This window comes from Rattus norvegicus, chromosome 8, assembly GCF_021556685.1.
Source record: "Rattus norvegicus strain SHRSP/BbbUtx chromosome 8, alternate assembly SHRSP_T2T, whole genome shotgun sequence".
NCBI lineage: Eukaryota > Metazoa > Chordata > Mammalia > Rodentia > Muridae > Rattus > Rattus norvegicus.
The window spans coordinates 75,820,482-75,841,826 of record NC_141541.1 but is presented as its reverse complement, the minus strand read 5'-3'; the positions used below and the strand labels follow the sequence as shown (position 1 = coordinate 75,841,826).

At 46.8% G+C, this 21,345-nt stretch overlaps 1 protein-coding gene across 9 annotated transcripts in view; it reads left to right on the top strand.

The window, feature by feature from the left end:
- The window catches only part of Tln2 (talin 2), a 420,559-nt gene that overhangs the window by 142,359 nt on the left and 256,855 nt on the right, over positions 1-21,345 (top strand). For 2 of the 9 annotated variants that reach the window (XM_087562131.1, XM_087562126.1), the window contains exon 3: positions 13,240-13,413. The gene's annotated coding sequence lies outside the window, so the exon portion shown is untranslated. 9 annotated transcript variants of the gene reach the window in all.

The following is a 21,345-nucleotide window of genomic DNA, read 5'->3' as shown; positions in this document are numbered from 1 at the left end:
CTTTCTCACTTGTTGCAGTAAAACACTTTGACCAACGTAACTTAGGAAATGAAAGGGTTACTTTCAGCTTACAGTTTCAGGAACCTACAGGACCTTTCTTACAGAATTCAGGACTCAGGCCTAGGGACTGTACTTCTCACAGTGGTCCGGACTCTCCCCACATAATCAGCAATCAAGAAAATACTTCTCAGACTTGCTCACAGGGCATCTGAATAAGGTACTCGGCCCCCTTGAAATCCTCTCAGATAATTCTAGACTGTGTCCAGTTGTTAGCTGAAGCAAACTCGGAAAGGTTTCTACATTGGTTCAATTGGTTTCAATCTCAGCAATATTGAAAGCTTGTGAGGAGAGTGTACATCCCAAAGCAGGAGACTAGAGAATGACTTGTGAGACTCAGGCTTTAGCATAAGCCCCTTCCCCCCTTTAATGTTCACTTCTGGGCTAGTATTTCCTTCCAGGAGCTATTCCCAGTAGTGTCTTCTCAATATAGACCCCATACTTGACACATTCCATCAGCTTCCACACTGCCTCATCGGGGAATCAACTGCTAACACAGGGAGCTTTGAGGATGTTCAGTTTATATCCAAACACTCTCTCTCTACAAGGTGCCTTAAGTACTATACACACGATCTTGTGTGGTGGTTAGAACAGACCTGGTTTATGGCGTAGACCCTAAAGTCTTGAGGGAAGAAATGGTTCACTTGCCCAGTCACTTAGCTTGATTCTTCTGGTCCAAAACCTTGGATTGTTTACTTGGGAGCTTGGGTCCATCCAAGAGTTTAGGTGACAGATAAGAAGATGAAAGAATAATTTTAAGACAGGGTAGTTTATTAAGTTTCAGACTCTAGGTTTCCTGACTCCTCTATTTCAAGAGACTTTTCTGTTCAAAGGATCTAGTTAAGACAAGCAGACAGGCACCATTCCCTACACACAGTGCTTCAGAGGTAGGTCCTCAAAAGACTTTCCCATCTTGTCCTGCCCAACACTCGCCTCCTCCTTGGCCATCTGGAGAGCACCAGTTGTATTTCACTTTTTGCCATTCCGCTCTCTCTGCATTCAAAGTTGAAGGATACTCTGTGATAGCCATTCGGTGTTGTTATGCTCCATGAGGCCCCCCCACCATATTAGCTCTAATTCCTCCTGGGCAGCTGTGAAGGGTTACTGTCACTGACTTTTAGTAGACGTAACAGGACTTACCAAGGCCCCAGAGCTCAAATTGTAGCTTAGCTAGAACGATGAATAAATTATTTCTCATCAGTTTAGTTTAGAGGTGAATTCCAGGGCATGCATTTGTTAAATAAGCACATTTTGTCCCTGAGAGGTCATACAGAAGGCCCCTCTGGAACATGCCTCCTCCTGAGTTTTGGCTTTGGAGTTTGAGGTAGAAGTTTGTATGCACAGGTTTCAGAGTGTGCTTTCTGAGAGGCAGGGAATGCTTAGTCCTGCCTATAAATTAGAACTTTAAATCTTTGTCTTTGACTCCTTTCTGTGTGGGAGGTGTATGCTTATGCCACCACAGATGAGGACCATTTGCGAGTCACTAAACCTCAGACAGTTATTCTGAAAAATGCTCCAACTTCTCAGAATAAATAGAATGCTTGAAAAAAAATAGGCAATGGCCGGAGTGGGTAAGATTGGAGGGGTTATCCCATTGGATTAACAGTGGAGAGAGGGTAAGGCTTTATGATCTGTGGATTCCTGTAATAAAACACCTACATCCTTCAGAAGAATATGAAGTGACAGTGTGTCTGGAAAGGCTATGTTCTTCCTATTGCTTGTCCCTAGTAGGAGACTCAGGGTGACTGTGATTGCCCAAGGAGGACACCTACAAGGGCTAACCTTGGAGGGTTTCCACTTACTTTGCTTGCAGGGAAGAATTAGTGGCACCCCTTCAATCCTACCCTCTGTCCAAATCTAAGTTCTGAGTATGTACATTAGGGCGGTACCTAATGGCATCCTAAGGCACTGCTAGTAAAATGAGATGGGTCGTCATGGAAACATTCATGTTTTTTGCATGGCTTTGATATTGGAGGTAGCAGAGAGCCAGCCTGTTAAATGGTCTGTGTGCTGAGATTGGGTCGTAAATAGAACTGGTTTCTCCATCCTGTACTTTGAGTGGTGGTCTTCCTCCTCCTCCCCCCAATCTTCCTCCTCCTCCCCATCTTCCTCCTCCTCCCCATCTTCCTCCTCCTCCCCATCTTCCTCCTCCTCCTTGTCTTCCTCTTCTTCCTTCTCCTCGTCCTCGTTCTCTTCCTCTTCCTTCTCCTCCTCCTCCAGATTTATTTATTTGATGTACACTTATTTATGTAATGTTCTTTGTTTGCATGTACATCTGCATACCAAATGACAATATCAGACAGCTGTGAGCCAGGAATTGAACTCAGGACCTTTGGAAGAACATTGTGTAATCACAGAGCTATCTTTCCAGCTCCTTTTGAGTGGTTTTGACGGTGTATTACTTTCATTTTTAAAGGGATTTAAATGATTTTGAAAGGTGTGTGTGTGTGTGTGTGTGTGTGTGTGTGTGTGTGTGTGCGCGCGCGTGCGTGCGTGCGTGCGTGCGTGCATGCGCGCACATAAGTACGTGTGGGTACCTCTGGAGGCCAGAAGAGGATGTTGAATCAATGAATGAAGTTAAGAGTTACAGGGAGTTCTGAATAATCCAGTTTGGGTGCTAGGTTCTGATCTACTGTGAGGATAGCAGATGCTCTTAACTGCTAAGCCATCTCTCTGGGCCCCATTCATGGTAACATTTCTTACAGCTTCTTTGTTGAGAGGGCATAGGTTGATAGTAGGATAGCAAACAAAGGTTGGGGTGATGATGTACCTCCCTCGTAGCAGTCAGTTGATTTGAGTCAGTTCAGACAGTGGATGACAGAAGCTGTGATCAGTGTCGCTATTACCATGAGGTGTGTGAGCCAGGGAGCAATTGCCTGCCTGTCAGGTACCTGAACACTGAAATTAGTGGGACATCCGTGAAGCTGGAGGGACGAGCGCAGCTTATGCAGGGGCCTCTTTACATCTGGAGATTCTGCCAGGCAAGAAGCATGCACTGGGGATTTGAAAACTTAACTGTGTGTTCCCTGTTAACCAACTGGTCACTGCCTTTGCTCTTCTTATTCAGAAAACATCACCTGCAAATTCCTTCCCTTAGGGATGGACTGTGATGTGGAACTCTCCTCCCCCAATTGCCTTGGGTCACAGCCACAGAAACCCTTAGACCCCACTGGTGAATTATAAGACACAAAGAATACTTATTTAAACTTGAGATCTAGACATTTTTCTGAGCTCTTGTTCTTCATGTCAGACCTTTGAAATAAATGATACCTTCCATTTAAGAACAGATATTTAAAATGTAGCTAAATCTGGGGATGATGCCACTCTCAGGCAGCTGGTTCTTCTCCCGCCAATGAGCATAATCAAGACAGTCTCCCACAGACGTGTCTGCAGGACAACCTGTTCAAGATACCCATTCATGGAGACTCACTTCCTAGGTGATTTTAGATCATGTCAAGCTGAACATCATGGGATTTCTTCCCTTCCTCAGTAAACCGCTTGTTGCCGTTGGGAATTGTTTGTCAAGGTATGGAAAAGGAAAACCTACATTTTTTTTCTGAGAAAGAGGGAAGATTCTGAAGCAGAGGGAAGTAGGTCAGTGGAATAGGGAACGTTTCTACACAGGACTGGCCACATCGTTTAACCTCTCATTTGCATAGCATCTCTTCTCCCGCTCTCACTGTGCAATAGACAGCATTCTTTCCAGAGTTTTCTGGATGGGTTCCAGGCATAGCAGAGCTACAAATCTTTTGCAAATTTGCATATCCCTTTTACACTCAACCCAGTCAATAATGAGCCACTGTTGCCTGTTATTGGACAGTGGCCCAAACTGTATTTGTCCTATGCCCTGGGCAATTTCATCATCCCAGCCACCTCATGGGAACTTCACCTGGCTGGCTTGCAGACAAGGCAGTGTTCTGGTGGGATACTCAGTAAATACTTAGAAAATGGATACCCACCCAACAGGGGGGGGTTATGTATCCCAGACCTGTTTGTCAGTTCTAGAAAACCGTCTGGGTTGGAGGGGGGGGGTGTTGCAACCCAGGGCTTTGAACTTGGTGCCCTTTCCTTTGCATCTGTGAGGCAGTGCGACCAGATGTGTATGTAGGCGATTCAGTAGACTCAAACATTCTGGAAAAGTGAAAAGTTGATGGCAGTTTGAAGCTGTTTTTGCTTCTTGAGAGGACAAGTCATCGACTGTGTGGTGTGGCAGGCTTGCCTAGTGGACCCCAAGGAAGATGGGAGTACTGATGTCATCCCATCTAGTTGTGTAGAAGGAGCTTTGTGGGTCTGTTGGTGACAGGAGAAAATGTTCCACACCATGTGGCTTTATGAGCATCAGGTCTTACTGAGGGCTTTGCATGGGAAGCAGCTGGGCGGGAGCACTGTGGCATGGCTGGTTTGCTAAGCTTGGATTCTAAGATGTAGGGAAGAGTGGGACTTGAGATTTTACTAGTGGTGGGTGGTTGGTTTGTATCTGTTGAATTCAGCCTGCTCTTTTCGCCACATTCATTCTGAGGTTTCATTTCTTGTCCCGTGGCTGTGAACTGCCAAGGGATTTGTCAGAGGAGGTAGTGCCCTGAGTGCCTGCTCAAGAGATACTTTTCCAAGCTTAAAAGCTTGCTCTTGTGCCCAAGTCTAGGTGTAGAGTCTTCAGAGCAGGGTGTCAGCTCCAGCAGTGTTTCCAGTCAGCCCCACCCCTGGTTCCCAGGAGAAAATATCTCCTCAGAGTGGTGTGATATGAGGAGCATGTAAAGAGGCAGTGTACTGGTTGCCAGGCCCTCAGTCTGCAGTGTTGTTAGTTTCCCAGCCTCTTCAGGCAGCCTATTCAGCACCCAGGAGGACCTTGGAGAAGGACAGCGCCAGTGAAGGAAGAGAGCATGGAGACAGCATTCAGTGGAAGGCAGGGATTACAGGGAGACAGGGCAAAGTCCTTTATTGTTTATTCAGATTTACAAGGTATTGATTTACTCTGAATTATTCAGGACAGTGTTTGAATCTCATCCCCTACTCTTTCCATTTTTCTAACGTGTATAAAATTATGTCCAGGTGTGGTTAATACAGACCCTAAATAGGATGTCAGAAATCTTTTGTTGCTTAAGTGAGCTGTCCTCCACATACACAGAAGGATTGGATATTTAGTGGCCAAGATAATGTCCTATGACTGCATTAGTATCTTTGCTACTTGTATGTAAATACATACATATGCATATACATACACACAATTGTCCATTGTGAGTGTGTCCGTACACACACACACACACACACACACACACACACACACACACCCCTCTGTCATAATACTTTCTCTTATTATCCTCATTGGAAATGGCATTTATCCAGTGACTGGAGACTTAGCTCAGTTGCTGGGGTGCTTGCCTAGTGTGCATGGGGCTTTGTGTTCAGTCCCCAGTGTTGAATGCTGCTGTGATGGTACAGGCTTGTAATCTTATCACCCAAGAGGAGGACGTGGAAGGGTCAGACATTCAAAGTCACACTGGGTAGCATAGCTAGTTTCAGGCAAGCCTAGGCCACATAAGACCCTGTCAGAGAGAGAGGGGGGAGGGGAGAGGGAAGGAGAGAGAGAGAGAGAGAGAGAGAGAGAGAGAGAGAGAGAGAGAGAGAGAGAGAGAGAGAACACGAACACAGAAGGTGGGAGGGTATCATCATAACTCCTTCCTCACCGTCTACTGCCCATCTCTGCCCTGACCACCTTCTGTTTATTCCTGTTCCTCACTTAAATCTCACAGGAATGTGTCCTGAGGCTCTGAAGAACCAGAAACCACATTTAGGAAAGGGGATGGAAACTACCTTGGAAGTGGATCCTGATGCCCTGTGGGCTGTTTTCTCATTGACCCCCAAACCCCCTTCTGTTACTCCAGGATGATTCTATGCAGATGTTGGAACACTATGAATCACACCAAGCTATTCTGCCTCTCCACTGGAAGGACTTCAGCAATGGGAAAGTAGCCTGATAAATGTCTGCTCCTCAGCCAGCTGTTCCTGCCAGTCTGGTCGTGAAATGTGGCAAGTCCACGGCCAGAAGTGTGATGTTGAAATACCCTGCATCTAAAAATTACTTTCCATCTTCTGTATTGCTATTCAAAGGAAGAGGGGATGGCTGGCAAGGTTCGGGGTTGTAAGCCACAGTTAAAATTAGTCGGAGCAGGACTTATGGTTTTTCTGATAATCCCAAGACATTATTCAAGTGGTCATTTGCATTTGGGTTACAAGTTTCCAGCTCGGGACTGTACTCAGCCCAAAGATGATTGAAGGATGGCAGCTAGTGCCGAGAGCATTCTTTAGGTCAGAACTCAGAGAGGACCAGAAGACCACAGTCCTGGATGTCTGCCCTCCGAGGATTAGGACTCCAGCCCAGGCAGGATTTGGATGATGGAAAGACTAAGGGAAAAAAGACTATGCCAGGCCTCATTAGACATACCATTGTGGAGCTGGGGACAGATGGGGGATGGATGTCTGGGAACAACATATGAACTCTTGGAACAGGGAGTTTACATAGGTTCTGAGTGAATAGGAAAAGCTCATGTCAGAAAGGTGTGTGTGTGTGTGTGTGTGTGTGTGTGTGTGTGTGTGTGTGTGTGCGCGCGCGCGCGCGCATGCGTGCATGACAAGAGGTTTGATATCCGAGAAGTGGTTAAGAGTTCTTGGCTATGAAAGCACAAGGACCTGAGTTCAAATCCCTAGCTAGGCACAAAGCTAGGCGTGGCTGTACATTCCTGTAATCCAGAATTGGTAGGGGGGACAGGCAGACTCTGAGAGCTTGTTGGCTAGCCCGCCTAGCTGAAACTGTTTGTGGTTAAGTGATAGATCCTGTCTGAAATCAATAAGGAAGGGCGTGAGAGAGAAAGATACTCAGTGTCCTCCTCTGGTCTCTGCATGTGTATGGTGGGTGTACACATTCCTCATTCTCTCTCTCTCTCTCTCTCTCTCTCTCTCTCTCTCTCTCTCTCTCTCTCAAATTGACTTAATAAGAAAAGCATTTAATTGGGGCTGGCCTACAGTCTCAGCGGTTTAGTCCATTATCATGTTGGCAGGGAGTATGGCGACACACAGGTCGACGTGGTGCTGGAGAAGAAGCTGAGGGTTCAACATCCAGAGCCATAGGTTGCAGGGAGGGGGGCACAAATAGATAACACTGGGTCTGGCTTGGACTTTATAAACCTTAAAGCCCAGCCTCAGGGACACACCTACTCCAGCAAGGCCACGGCTCCTAATCCCCCAAGCAGCGCCACTCCCCAAGGACCAACCAGTCAAATATATGAGCCTCTGAGGACCATTTTTATTCAAACTGCAACATGATCCTCTTGTTTTTCCTTACTCTGCCTATGTCTCCACATTGCTGTGGCAAAAAGCTAATAACCATGGTGAATGGAGGGGCCATTGTACAGACAGGTGGTTCAGCCTCTTAGGGTGGTGTTTAGGGCCATGAGAATTAGAGTGGACAACGCCTTGACCCTGTCTGCACATAACCAGCGAAAGTCTCTGAGAACCAAATTTTCCTTTTGTCTTCATTCTCCCTTTCATATCCTTGTTGGGTTTGTGCAAACATTGTCATTTGGCTGGATTTCCTGAAACCCACTGAGGATCTTCCACTAATTCATATTAACAGTAAATAGTGTCTAGATGCTTAAGTTTCCCAAAAGCCATTCTTTGATCCACCCACCCACCCACCTTTAGCCAGTGAGTCAGGAACTATACTGGCTACCACATGGGAATCCACCTTTGGTGTGTAATTCCTAAGCCTGAGTGTCCAACCTGACTGGGGACTCTGAGAATGCTTTTGTGGTGGCGGTGGTATATGTGGTATATTGTATGTTACATGCTGTGGAAATTTAGAAGAGGTGCTTGTCTGACTAGAGATGTGAGTGGGTGGCAGTTCCTAGTTTAGGTGATGTTTAAAATGTGTTGAAGGATGGGGCAGGTCACTGGGCGGACGTGCAAAGCAGAGGTTGGATGGTAATGAGTCACGAATGCTAAGAGTCGGTTCTAGGGAGGCCTGTGTGTTATTCTGAGCTCAGGAGACAGTTATTAGTAAAGCTGGGAGGTGCAACTTAAACTTGGATTCCTGCACCACCCATCTGTGCCTTTCCGTCCGTGTGCTGGGAATATGGTATATGAGTTATGGTTTTGCTCTCAACACCATAGCTTGTGCTGCTGATCTCAAAGGTAGGAGGTCTTTGGTACCGAATTCAGATACGGAACTAGGAGGGTCGAGGAAAGGGGTGCAAGTGTAGACTGCAGAGAGGGACAGCAGGAACTGGAGAAAATGGCCAGAGGAGGCCTAAGGAGAGGACAGGTCACACAGGTCTGCTTGGCCAAGTGGAGCTGTCAGGAAGGGGAGACATGAGCCAGCATTGCATATGATTTCGGATACCGCATACATAAATCAGGAAGCAGTATCATCGGGATATTTTCACACTGTTGAACCAAAACATCATTTAAGAAAAAAAGTGACTGAGCATAACGACTTGGCTCGAGTCAAACAACTCAGCATTCAGAGTCCAGCCTCGGTCGTCTCTCCTCGCCAGTCTGCCTTCCAGTGGGATGGTTTACCCTGACTGTCTGAGCTCAGAGTCTGCAATGCTCTTGAGGAAGCTTGGAAGCTACTCCACAAATTGCTTGACTTGGTATTTTGAAAATATGATAGATTCAGGCTTTGTGACAGGCTGAATTCACACAGGGGAGCAGTGAAGGAGTGTGAGCATTTGTGCAGTTAAGGACATGGTGTGTGTGTGTGTGTGTGTGTGTGTGTGTGTGTGTGTGTGTGTGTGCATGCGCGTGCGCCTGTGCATGTGTGCACGCATGCTTAAATTCTACCTCTGAATATAGTCTTCAAATTGTGCCTCTGTATATTCTCATAAGACATAGCAAGGCATTTTTAGTTTCCCACTTCAGGAAGGGCAACCATGGGGAATCTCCTCTAACTGTTCTTGCCTTACTCTGAAATTTCCTCAGGAATGAGCTGCATTCTCTAGCTTGGGGACAGTATGCAATATGTTTTTTATTTACATGTTTTATTGACTTGGTAGTGAAAGCAAGAACTAGATTTTAAACTAATTCATTGTATCATTGTTGGAAGTACTGAGTCTCTATTATAACACAGTGGAAGTAACTGAAGAACTCTCTCTCTCTCTCTCTCTCTCTCTCTCTCTCTCTCTCTGTCTCTCCCTCCCTCTCCCTCCCTCCCTCTCCCTTCCTTCTCTCCCTCCCCCTTCCTTCCCTCCTTCCCCCCTCCTTCCCTCCTTCCCTCCCTTCCTGTCTCCCTCTCCCTCCCCCTCTTCTCTCATTCCCTCCCCAGAGCCTCTTGTTTTCCAGGCTTTCCTCTAGCTTGCTCTGTAGTTGATAAGGACCTTGAACTGCCACGCCTTCCAAGCGCTGAGGCCTACACCACCAACCTGGTTTTCTATGGTATTCATGATGAAGCCCAGGGCTTAGTTCATGTTAGGCCAGTGCTCTGCTAACTGAGCTGCATTCTTAGCCCCACATGTTTTCATATTACTTTAAAAAAAGATTCTATTTTATGTTATTTATATATGGGATGGGGCTATGTGTCTGTGAAGGCAGGTGCTTTTGGTAGTCAGATACCTGTGGATCTAGAGTGATTGCGAGATGCCCACTGTGGGTACTGGGTACAGAACCAGGGGCCTCTGCAAAAGCAGTGCAGACTCTTAACCATTGTACCACCTCTCCGGTTCCTTCAACACAGCCTGTAACTCTTTTGTGTCTGTGATACACCTGCGAAGATTATTAGCTCATTAGATCATGAAGCACCTAGCCATGAAATGGGGTCATTTCATCCTGGACATTATTGTTAGATAGCACAGTGGAGGTGATTGAAGACACTAAAATTTACAGTCTTTTAAAAAGACTGGTTTTTTATTTATGTACACGTATGTGGTAGAGTGATTTTATGCGTACCTCATGCATACAGGTGTCTACAGAGGCCAGGGGCTGTCAGGTGCCCTAGAACTGAAGTTGTAGGTGGTTGCGAGCTACCGTGTGGTTCTGGGAACTGAACACAGATCCTCTAGCCGAGTAGTCAAATGCTCCTAGCTATTGAGCCATCTTTCCAGTCCCCTAAGCCACACTTGTAAAACTTTGACATTAGTGGGACAGTTATTGCAGTGGCTCTCAATCTTGATCCTGGTGACGATTGCAATTAAGTGATTCTTCACTGTTGAGTGAACTGTCACACCTTTGCTCTATGTACTAGACCCAGCTTTGACAATAAACAAATGTCACTGGGTGTTGCGAGATGTCCCTTGGGGAGTGAAATGGCTTGTGGTTGAGAAGTGCTTGTTTAGCAGAGACGAACATTTTTATAGCCTGTGGTTTTATCCTGCTTTTGAGCTATCATTTGAAGATTATGTTCAATAAATTTAACACACATAGTTAATTCTCAATCACAGATTCGGTGTTTGAGAATTTATCCCTCTGTCTGTAACCTCATCATTACCTGTGGCACACCTGTGGACCTTTGAGGACAGGAGCAGCCATGACAAACAAATCCAGTTGACCCATCCTGAGCTTTAACTGTCAACTTGACAGCCTAGAAATACCTGAGTGGCCACCTCAGTTGAGGATTTATCTGAAGCGTTTTGGTCTGTGGGAGACTGTCTGGATGTAGTTAGACCCAGGCCATTGTGAGCATACCATTTCCCGGGCTGGCCCTGGTGCATGTGGGAGTAGAGGAAGCTAGTTGGCAGCAGCAAGGGAGCACAGAAGGATCCATGATCTCTTTGATCTTGACTGTGGGTGTGAGTTCCTGCCTTGGCTTCCCCTCTCTGATGAACTATGACCTGGAATTGTAAATTAAATAGCTTCCCTGGATGCGTGGGGCTTTGTTTGTTTGTTTGTTGTTTTAAATTTATGTGTATGGATATATTGCCTGCATGTGAGTTTCTGCCTGGTGCTCTTAAGAGGCCAGGCAAGGGTGTCGCTTCCCCTGGGGCTGGAGTGATTTGTTACGCGGGCTCTGGGAGTCAAACCTGGGTCCTTTGAGTGACCTTTACTGCCCCTTGTAACAAATATGTTTCAATCGGATTTTTTACAGCTATAAAATATAACATATACACTTTTTGTTACTTTATTTTATTTTCCCTCTCTATATACAGGATGGTGAAAACTTCCTGTTCAAGTATAAAAGTAGTGAACAGTCAGATGCTGTGAGTAGATACAATCCAGGGTCATGGTTGACCAAAGTTAGTACAATAGCTGTCCATGGAATGATCAAAATGTGAGGTGTTCTTTAATATCCTCGTGGCCTTCTAGCTCTTGTCCAAGAGCAGAGGGCTGCTTTTATGTACGTGTCCGACAACCCAGGGACTGGTAGAGACTCTGTGAGAATTCCCATTTATGGGGTCCCATGGTTGGGGACCATGCTGTACCAGCTGTTGACACTACATACAGAATGTTACTTGAGTCTTTTAAGAACTAGAATTCAGTAGAGCACTTACCTAGGAAGCGCAAGGCCCTGGGTTCGGTCCCCAGCTCCGAAAAAAAAAGAACCAAAAAAAAAAAAAAAAAAAAAAAAAGAACTAGAATTCAGACTTACAGTTTTATAGAGTAACTTACTCACAGTGCCTCTGGGAAAGACGAAAACGCTACGGTTGTGATCCATGGTAACCTGGGAGAGCTGTAGACCTTGACCAGTGAGGGCTGCTCCTGGCTTGGTAGGATGAGAAGTTAGAAAGGGCCCCGGTTATCTGTTCAGCATTTAGAAACAAACCAGGAAGGTCATGGCTGGAAAGGAGAAGACTGTGATGGTGCTATTGACTGGGCTAAGGGGATGTTTGCTGAGCAGCCCTTTCTGCAGGCATTGGCTTCTTCTTCTGAGACAGGCCTGGAAGACTAAGGCCCACATGGGGCTATCTTGGACATGATAACTTGGTACCTTGACTCTTCTAGCAGGACCCCAGAAGTTCTTTGAGTGGATGTTGAGGATATTAAAGGGTCCAGGGTACATTTGGAAAAAAAAATTCTTTCCCTCTTCTCTCTCATGTATGATTATATATGATGTGTGTATGTATCTTTGTGTATATGTATGTTTGTAGGTGTGTGTGTGTGTGTGTGTGTGTGTGTGTGTGTGTGTGTATACATTTGCAGCAGTGTTGTTTATGTACGTGCAGAAGAGGATGCCAGGTGTCTTGCTCTATCTCTTCCTGTCATATTTCCTTGAAACCAAGTTCCTCAGTCAGTCAGCAAGCCCTGACAATTCTCCTGTCTCTGTCCACTCAACCCCACCACTGTGCCGCCATGCCTTGCTTTCTAGTCATGCCCTGGGGATTGTAAGGTCCTCATGCTTGCACAACAGGCCGTCCCTCTGAAGGGAGTTGGGGGGCTGCATTAAGGGAGCGAATTTACAGTGAAGAAGAACTCCATATAAAAGGAGAGAACAGCACGCAAGATGTGTCATGTGCCACCCCAAGGCTCTGGCACCTTGATGTCAGGGGGTAGCCATGTCAAAGATCCAAGAGGGGCAGATGTAGTCAGAAAAAAGGCTTAAATTGTAGCCCTAATACCTTGTAAACAGTCTTTTTGGTGAATAGACTGTACTGTCTAGGATTACCATGGTTTCAGATTCTGTTTATCCCAATGGCTCTGAGTCCTGATGCTGTGACAGCCTTTGTGGCCCCCAGAGTCCTGTAGAGGCCTCTCAGGCAGGCCTGCCGGGCTGTGGTCTCCAGGTCCTGTTCCACCTGGAGTAGCTTTGCTGTTGGGGATCTGCTGCTTCCTAGACTACAGAATAGAATTCCCTGTGTGGGAGAAACTTCCACAAAAGCTTTGGAAACCGTTCCTGTGACTTGCTTGCTTGTTTCCGTCGACTGTGATAGAAACATTGACCTTGATTGTAGAACTTCGGGCATTCTGCATTCCACCTCAATTGCATTTCTCAAGGAGAATTTCCCTGTGTGTGGCGTTTAGAAACAATTTTCTCCCCCAGCTACCCATTGTGGAACTCTGGAGGATGCAAACATTTGATTGGGTCAACTACAAGCATATTGTATTTATTTTGATAAATTCTAAGCTTCTTAAGAGACCACTTGTTTCTTTTTTTTTTTTTTTTTTCACTACTCTACCCTCTAATACCTTTCTTTTACTGAGTTTAGGAGGTAAGTCCTGTAGAAAAAGGCAAGGCATTTATTTCTTCATCCCTCACAGGTTCATAGTTGGAGTGGACCCCTGAGACAAAAGACAAAAGAAAAGCAGTTTCTTCGTGAAGGTGGTGGCTGCCCCTGAGTGTCAGTTTGACCCACCTGGGAAGAGGGAGCCTCAAAGGAAGAGCCCCTCCGTCAGATCGCCCTGTGTGTGTGTCTTTGGATCAGCATCTTCTAGGTTGGTGGTTGATGCGAGAGGGCCCAGCCCACTGTGAGCAGTGCCATCCTTGGACAGTCCATTCTTGGCAGTGGTGTATTCTGCGGTCTCCCATTGTGCATCCTGTTTAAATGTGTCTGAAGGAACATTGCCTTTCTGTTTAGATTGATGCTTCTAGTGGGAAGGAGGCAGTGTGGAGGAGTCCCTCAGCACCTCTCTCCTGTTGTCTGTCAGCATGCAGTTAAGAGCTCTGGAGCCTTCCCCAGGGATTGCTCTGACTAGAATCATTGGAATTAGAGGCAGGGGAGGCTGCCAAGGGAGCCTCTCCCAAGTCTGTGTGGGCTGTGGTCTATGTAATGGAGGCCAATGAATATGAACAGAGCCCAGAAGAATTGTGGGAGAAAGCTTTGCTTCATAGCGGGACTATCTACCTTCCCTGTGCTCAGCTCCACCGTTCTTACCCTCCTCATCCATGCTGGAGACCTGACTCTGGGAGTGCTCTCTGGCAGACCCCACCCTTTTTGACCTTTCACCAGATTCATTTCATGTTAACCCTAGCCTCACTTTACCATGCTGCCCATGTTCCTCGGTTTTCCAAGGAGACATCTTGTCTCACAGGCTCTGAGATAGCCTTGTTGGCACATGACTGACACACACTGTGAACCTATTTTTGTCACATGTCTTTGGGGTACTAGAAGCCCACTGTGACACAGTTGGGTACACAGGGAGGGTTTTTGTTTGTTCTTGGAAGTGAAGGGCCCCAGGATTGGGTGAACTGGGCTGAGATTGCCACAGTGCTTTCTCCTGGCCCCTCAGCCTGCTCTCTGCCCTGAAGTGTATTCTTCTTCTGTTACATAGATGAGTCCACAAGGTTTCGGTTTCTTTCCAACTCACTGCAGCCTTCATTGTTGCCCCAGGTTGGTGTAGGATCCTTGGCCTGGAAACAGATGCACATTTCCTGAATAGCTTCGGTGGAGGAGATAGGGCAGGTACACAGGGTATGCATGGGGGCCCTTTGGATTGGGAAGCCCACTGCCCCCCCTATTGGGTGTTCATGTATTTATTTACTAGATAAAATGACTGGTCCTTTCTTGGTTTAAACATACATCGTTTGGAAGTAAAATTGTCCTACACCCTGTCTGTTTTGGATATCAGAAGCTTCAAGTTCTCAGGAGGATGTCCTCCCTACCTGTGTAGGACTTGGTCCTGCCCCACTCCTCAGCCCTACTTTGGTATTTGGTGGTGGTGGTGGTGGTGGGACAGACCCTGCTGAATTGCATACCAAAGGCAATCAGATAGCAAGATATGGAATGCTGACAGCTCTGTCAGGAGCAATGCCTGTTTAAAAATACATGACGGGATTTGAAGTCCAGTCAGCCCTTCCCATGAGCTGACTGAGCAGAGCTACAGGGGCCAGAGGGAAGGTGGATACTGCCCTGGTTCTTTCCAGCAAGGAACAGCAGTCCGTTTGCTTTTCCACGTGTACAGAACGTTCCCACTTCCCACTCTTCCTGTAGAGACGGAAAGGAGAAAGAACTCATCATCCTGAAGTGAGAGAGTAGGGTTCAGGGAAGTCAGGGCTTGGCCTGGGCTCCCTGTGACAACTTCATTAGGGGCACGTGTTATTTTTTGAGTGGCAGGGCTAGTAAGATTTACACCTAATCTAGGAAAGGCTTGCCAAACAAACGCTCGGGTGGGGTTTCCTGGGTAGGAGTGTGATATTGTAATAAATGGGAAGCAGAGCTCTGCCGTCCAATCTCGGGGCTGACTGCACACATTACAGCGGGGGCCCTGTTTTCCAGGAATGCAACACACCCCATGTCCAAGGCCCCTCCTCAGAGGGTGTGTCTGCACTTCCTCTAGCCTCTCCTTAACTGTTGGGGCTGTCAGAGGAACTGAGGGCCTAATGTGGGAATGAATACCTAAGATGCCTGCCTTAGGGCCTTTGCCTTGGGATCACTTGGCAGGTGAGTGGACCTTGTGTGAAAGTCTGTCAGGGACCGATGTGGTGTGGGTAGGTTCTCCAACCTTCAGGAGGGAAAGTGAGTGTGGGCCACTGATATGCCAGCAACAGTCTTGACCGTTTCTAAGCACTGGTGGGCAGGGCGCTTTCCAGAAGGCAGAGGAAATCATGCTTGTGCAGATCATGCAGAGAGGGCATCGTTTTCCGTGCCCCGGTCTGGTGGGTACCTGCTGCCCTGAGTTACTTAGCTAGGCACTTCTTCCTCCTTGGGGATTCCCTGGGCTCTGCCTTCTGAGCTTGGCCCCTCAGGCCTTCTTTCCTGACCCTCTAGTTGCTAGTCCAGTGTGGTCCTTTTCTGTCCACTCATTAGCTCCTGTCAGAGTCTGCTCTCTCCTGTTACTCCCTCTCGCTCTGCTCAGCACAGCACACCTTAGCCCAGGCTTACATGTATCTCCTCCTCCTCCTCCTCCTCCTCTTCTTCCTCCTCCTCCTCCTCCCCCTCCTCCCCCTCCTCCTCCTTCTCTCCCTCCTCCTCTTCTTCCTCCTCCTCTTCCTCCTCCTTCTCTTCCTCCTCTTCTTCCTCCTCCTCCTCCTCTTCTTCTTCTCTCTCTCTCTCTCTCTCTCCCTCCCTCCCTCTCCCTCTCCCTCTCCCTCTCCCTCTCCCTCTCCCTCTCCCTCTCCCTCTCCCTCTCTCTCCAAGCTCCTCAAAACCAGTTTCTCCTCAGATTCATGATACTTGACCTATAACTGTTAATACCTGAGCAGTTGGCAAATACTATCTCTTAAGTAAGATTATATATATATATATATATATATATATATATATATATATATATATATATACACACACATGTATATATACACCTTTGAGGTGCCAGGAGCCCAGGGATGATGCTTGGTCCAGGCTGACCAAGTCAGCTCCTTACACCTGGAGTCTCTGGGGCAGCGGTTCTCAGCCTTTCTAATGCTGGGAGCCTTTAATTTTGATGTTCATGATGTGGTGACCACCAACCATACACTTTTTTTCATTGCCACCTGATAACTGTAATTTTGTTACTGTTATGATTCTATGAATTGTACTGTAAGTAATCTGGTATTTATGATGGGCTGTGAAAGGGCTGTGTGAGCTCCAGGAGTCTAGATCTACTGATTGAGATCCACTGCCCTGGAGTATGCTCTCACTCTGCACTAGCTGTCAGGGGGAGGTAGTGGCTGGTTTTCTACCTGCCTCTCTGCTAAGTTTCTTGTCACTTCTTCCTGGTCACATCCCTTCCAGCCATCTTTAACAGTTCCCACTCTCACAATGCTGTCACACAGATAGCAGTCATTTCTCTCTGTGTCTGTCTTTCATGCCTTCCCTGGGTATATACCTCTGTGGTTCCTTAGCTTCCTCCACTAGTATCTTCCAAAAAGTCATTGGGTGAGGGGCCCCTAGTGTGTATCATATGTCACCTGGTCAGTATGGTAAAGCTCTGTCTGTTCAGTGGGTTGGAGGTATGATGTGTGGAGGCAGGGACCTGCCATTTTTTCCCCTGGCAGATGGTCAAACATCAACAGTAGTAAATGTTTGTTGATCTAGTGTATTAGTACATTAGGAATATTCTACAATCTGTCTATATGTCTCTCTTCTGTCTGTCTGTCTGTCTGTCTGTCTGTCTGTCTGTCTGTCTGATGTGTGGATGGGGTTCATGCATGCTCTACCTTTGACACACCTCACTGGCCCATGGACTTTTCTTTTGTTTCATTTTCACATGTAGCGTCTGTGTTGTCTTCTCAGTGCTCACTGTTTTCCTGGAGGAGGCCAGCACCGGCCTGGGTAGAGACACTGTTCCAGGTCATCACCCACAGTGGTACAAGTGCGTTTTCATTGACCTACATGGAGGCAAACCTGGAATTTTTGACTTTGACGCAGAAGGTCATTTAACCAGTATGAAGCACAGTTGGGGCTTATTAAAAGACATTTAAAATACATAGAGAGATTTTGAGCACAAAGGTTAAGAGAGTGAAGAAAAAAGAGCCGGGGAAGGAAGTTGAAGCTACCAAGAGGGTGGGCATGCTTTCCTCTGAGAGACTCTCTCACCTTTAAGGCTTGTGGAAAGGATAAGGCATGCCAGAGTGTGAGTATGGGGTTCTCAGGAGAGAGTTAGTGCCTTAAACTTTAGCCTCATGTACCATTTTTGTGGCTCTCAGGTTATACCCAAAGGGTTGCTAACTGCCTCCAACGCCCCGCCCCCCAACACCCGGATCATTAGGTGAGATCATAGCTGTCTCCAGCTGCCTTGATGAGTATGTGATATGATAAAGGAAAGCCAGGAGCTCTAGGTTAGGATTTGTCTCTGAATGGGGTTTCTAAGAGCCCTAGAGAACTGCAGGGTCCAGTTGGGAAGGGGACAAAGACTTTAACCCTTCCCATTGTTAATGCTTAGTGTCTGTCGTTAATGTGTAGAATTCCTGAACCAGGTTGGAGGGTGAGTGGATGAGTGTCCTGTCCCTTTCAGTGTCCCCATGGTTCTTCTGTCTGTCCATCATGCCTTGGGAAGCTTCTGCTTTCCCGTCATTGACAGGCGTGCACTCAGAAGTGCTGATAAATATCTAGCTGTCTCCTGGGTAATTGGCCCCCAAAGAGCTGGGGTGCCTGCCTGCAGGAGCTGCTAATTTGTGTGTGTCAGCTTGCCAGAGATTCACCAGCAGCAAGACCTGACAAGCTGTTAACAAGTGTTAAACTCTACAAGAGCTTCCTGCTGGGGGCTTCCAGATAGCACTCAGGGGACAGAAGTCCCTTGATGGCCAGGAATTAATGACATTCTGAAACCAGTTTTAGAAGTGTTTACTACCTTGGGAATGATGCAAAGTCACCCAACTTAGAGGACCCTTGGATTTTTAAATGGAAATCAAGGTAAAGACGTTGTGGGTGACAGTAGGGTGATAGATGAGCTGCCTTTCTGAGAGGTTTTGGAAATTTGATCTATGACACAGCTTTAAGATATTTCTGCCTGGTAGAAGGTTTTAGGGGCTCTATGCTAATGGATGTTTAAGAGCAACAATTAACATACCACTTCATAATTAATTATGGGGCATCCAGGCAACAGATGGGGCCTTAAATTCCTTACATAGCCAAATGTTAATTTGGGGGTAGGGGGAAGAAACTATTTTTATTGGCTTTGTTTGCTAGGCAGCCTCTTTGAACTTCCAGCTGTCTCTGGGGTTATCTTATACACGTGTTAGTGTTGTCTCTGCCAAGAAGCTCCTCAGAATCTGTCTTCAGCTGGAATCTGCATGTCTGCCTGGCACAGCAGTGTCCAGCAGCTTTCAAGGAGTGGGAAAGACGTCTCCCAGCTTCTAGAAGGTTCTAGTCTTGACAGATTGTGTGGCTAAAGTCTAAGGTTTAAAATTGGGCCCCTGGGCTGATTGCCAGCCATGTACATCTCTTTCTTAATCGTTTTAAGCCTCGTTTTCCTCTCCTGTAAAGTGGGACTAACGGTACATCTTGGCAGCACTGTGAGGAAAAGGCCAGGCAGCATGCACGCTCTGGGCAGTTGTGGCTTGTGTCACTGCCGCTAAGGAGATACGGAACATGTGGCAGAAGTTCCTTCGGTGAGATGGAGTGCATTGTGACCTGCTGGGTGGCACTAGGCGCAGATGGGGGACCCATCGGATTTTGACTTGGTATGGGCAGCGTGTTGATCTAGGGGGACCATGTGCCCAGGACTGAGTAACTCAAAGCAGAACCCCAAGCCCTCTTGGTACCTTCATTCCAGTGAGCGAGGAAAAGTGGGGTGCACACCCTGTGTGGTTGGTAAAATCACGGAGGTGATCAGGGTCAGGCAGGTTCAACAACATGAAGCATTTTACTGGGACCTGGAGGTCTTTCGGGTTCATTGGAGGGGCGTCACACTGAGGAGGGAGGAAGCCTGCCCTTGTGGTGGGTCCTTCCTAAAGCTTCCTGCAGCATGGCTAGCCTTGGGAACAGAGTCTCAGTTTTTCCTTTCTGTTGTTTGTTTGAAGCAGAGTAGCCCAGGCTGGCCTCAAACTCATTGTGTATCATTTGATCACCTTGAAATGATGAGCTTCCTGTCTCACCTCCCCAGTGCTGGTGTGTGATTATAGGCGTACACCACCATACTTGGTGCCAGGGATCGAACCGGTGTCTCCCTGCGTGTTAAACAAGCGCCCTGCCTACTGAGCGTGTGTTTATAGAAAACATGTACAAAATTTAAAAGTAGAAGTGAACACCCACAGCTCCACTGCTCTGGAAGCTTTTTCACTAACTTCTTTTCAGATCCCCCTTTCTCTCATAGGTTCGCCCCTATCCCTTCTTGCTTCCTGGGCTAAGTACTCATACAACTAGTACAGAGAAGCTGCCTGCCTTTTCTACTCAGCGAGGGGAGGGTGTTTTCTCACATTCTCATGAGCAATATTGTTCCAGATAATGTCCGTTTGAGAGTACGGAACTCAGTGAAGTTAGCCAGCTTAGCCTGCATGTTATGATGCTGCTTCCAGGGCCTCTTTTAAAGAATCGGGGCAAAGCTTCCACATGGTATCACTTTCTAATGGTGATATCTGCAGTTGAAAGATGCTTGAGGCACCTTACCTTGCCAGAGCTTTTTTTCTAAAATTCTGCACTTTCCAGAAAGGCTTCTTAAACCTTCATGGGACTTAGAGCTGCCTGGCTTTGGGAGGGAGTGGGGGGAGGGTGGTTATAATCAGTAGGGGAGGCAGAGAAATAAGCAAGTGGCCATTTCCCCTGGGTATTTGAAGACTGCAAGGAAGATGCTTAGAGTGAGATCTGAGGGGGTCATGGTACCCCACTATCTGGTGGAGGGAATGCTTTCCAGTTATGGGGGGATGCTTGCACTGAAGAGGGGACTTTACAGTTATGAGGGTGCTCTCACTGAAGAGGAGAGCTTTGCAGTTTTGAGGGGTGCTCTCCCTGAATGGGGGGGGGGCGCTTTGCAGTTAGAATCTTCTCCCCTTGTCCTTACATTGTAACTCTTGGCTTAAATGTCATTGTATCCTATTAAATTAAGGTATCTGAGCCCATGATCCAAGTGTTAACGTTTTAGGTACCTTCATATTGTTTAATTAAAGGCCATAAATATAGACACGAGAGGAAAGGGGATAGGAATATACCTTGGGCAAGGAACTATGGCCTATGGCTTAGAGAGGGAAGGGATCCATGCTAGGGAGGGAAGGAGACAACGTTCTGGCCAGCAAGGCCGCATAGCATTTAGTGTTAGTAGGGACCAAAGACATGGACTCCCTAGTAATGGTGAGTAAGCTGGGATAAATATCAACTCTGTCCCCGCTTAGTTTCCTGAAGAGGTGTATGAGTCAGGGTGCTCTAGAGGAACACAACATACACTGTGGTCCAGCAAGTTCAACAATGGCTGGCTACCAACAGAAGGCAATCCAAGCAGTTGTTCAGTCCAGGAAGCTGGATGTCTCAGCTGGTCGTCAGGATATTCAGGAATCCCAAAGAAATAGGCTCTTATGCCAGTGAAAAAATGGGCTTGCTAGCTACAGCAGGAGCAAGCAGGCAAAGAGAGCTTCCTTCCTCTCTGTCCCTGACATAGGCTGCCAGCAGAAGGCCTGATCCAGATTAAAGGTGGAATTTCCCACCTCAGAGATCCGGATTAGAAGTAGGTCTTTCCATTCAAAAAAATTAATTAAGAAAAAAAAAAAATCCCCAGAGGTGTGCCCAGCCATTTGGGTTTTAGTTAATTCCAGATACAGTGAAGTTGACAACCAGGACTAGCAGTCACATGAAAGATGCAGACAAATGCTCTCTCTTTTCTTTTCTTTTTCCCCTTTGCACCCTGGCTTGTATGCCATCTCTGTGCAGCCCCGCTAATCTCTGTCATTCCAAATTTAGCATGTGTTCTTCCAGCCAGCCCCATCCCTTTTTACTTATATCGTTAAATGGTTATTTTGGGGCCTATTCAGAATAGGTAGCAATTTGAAGTAAAGGCAGAGAAGGATGAAATCCACAC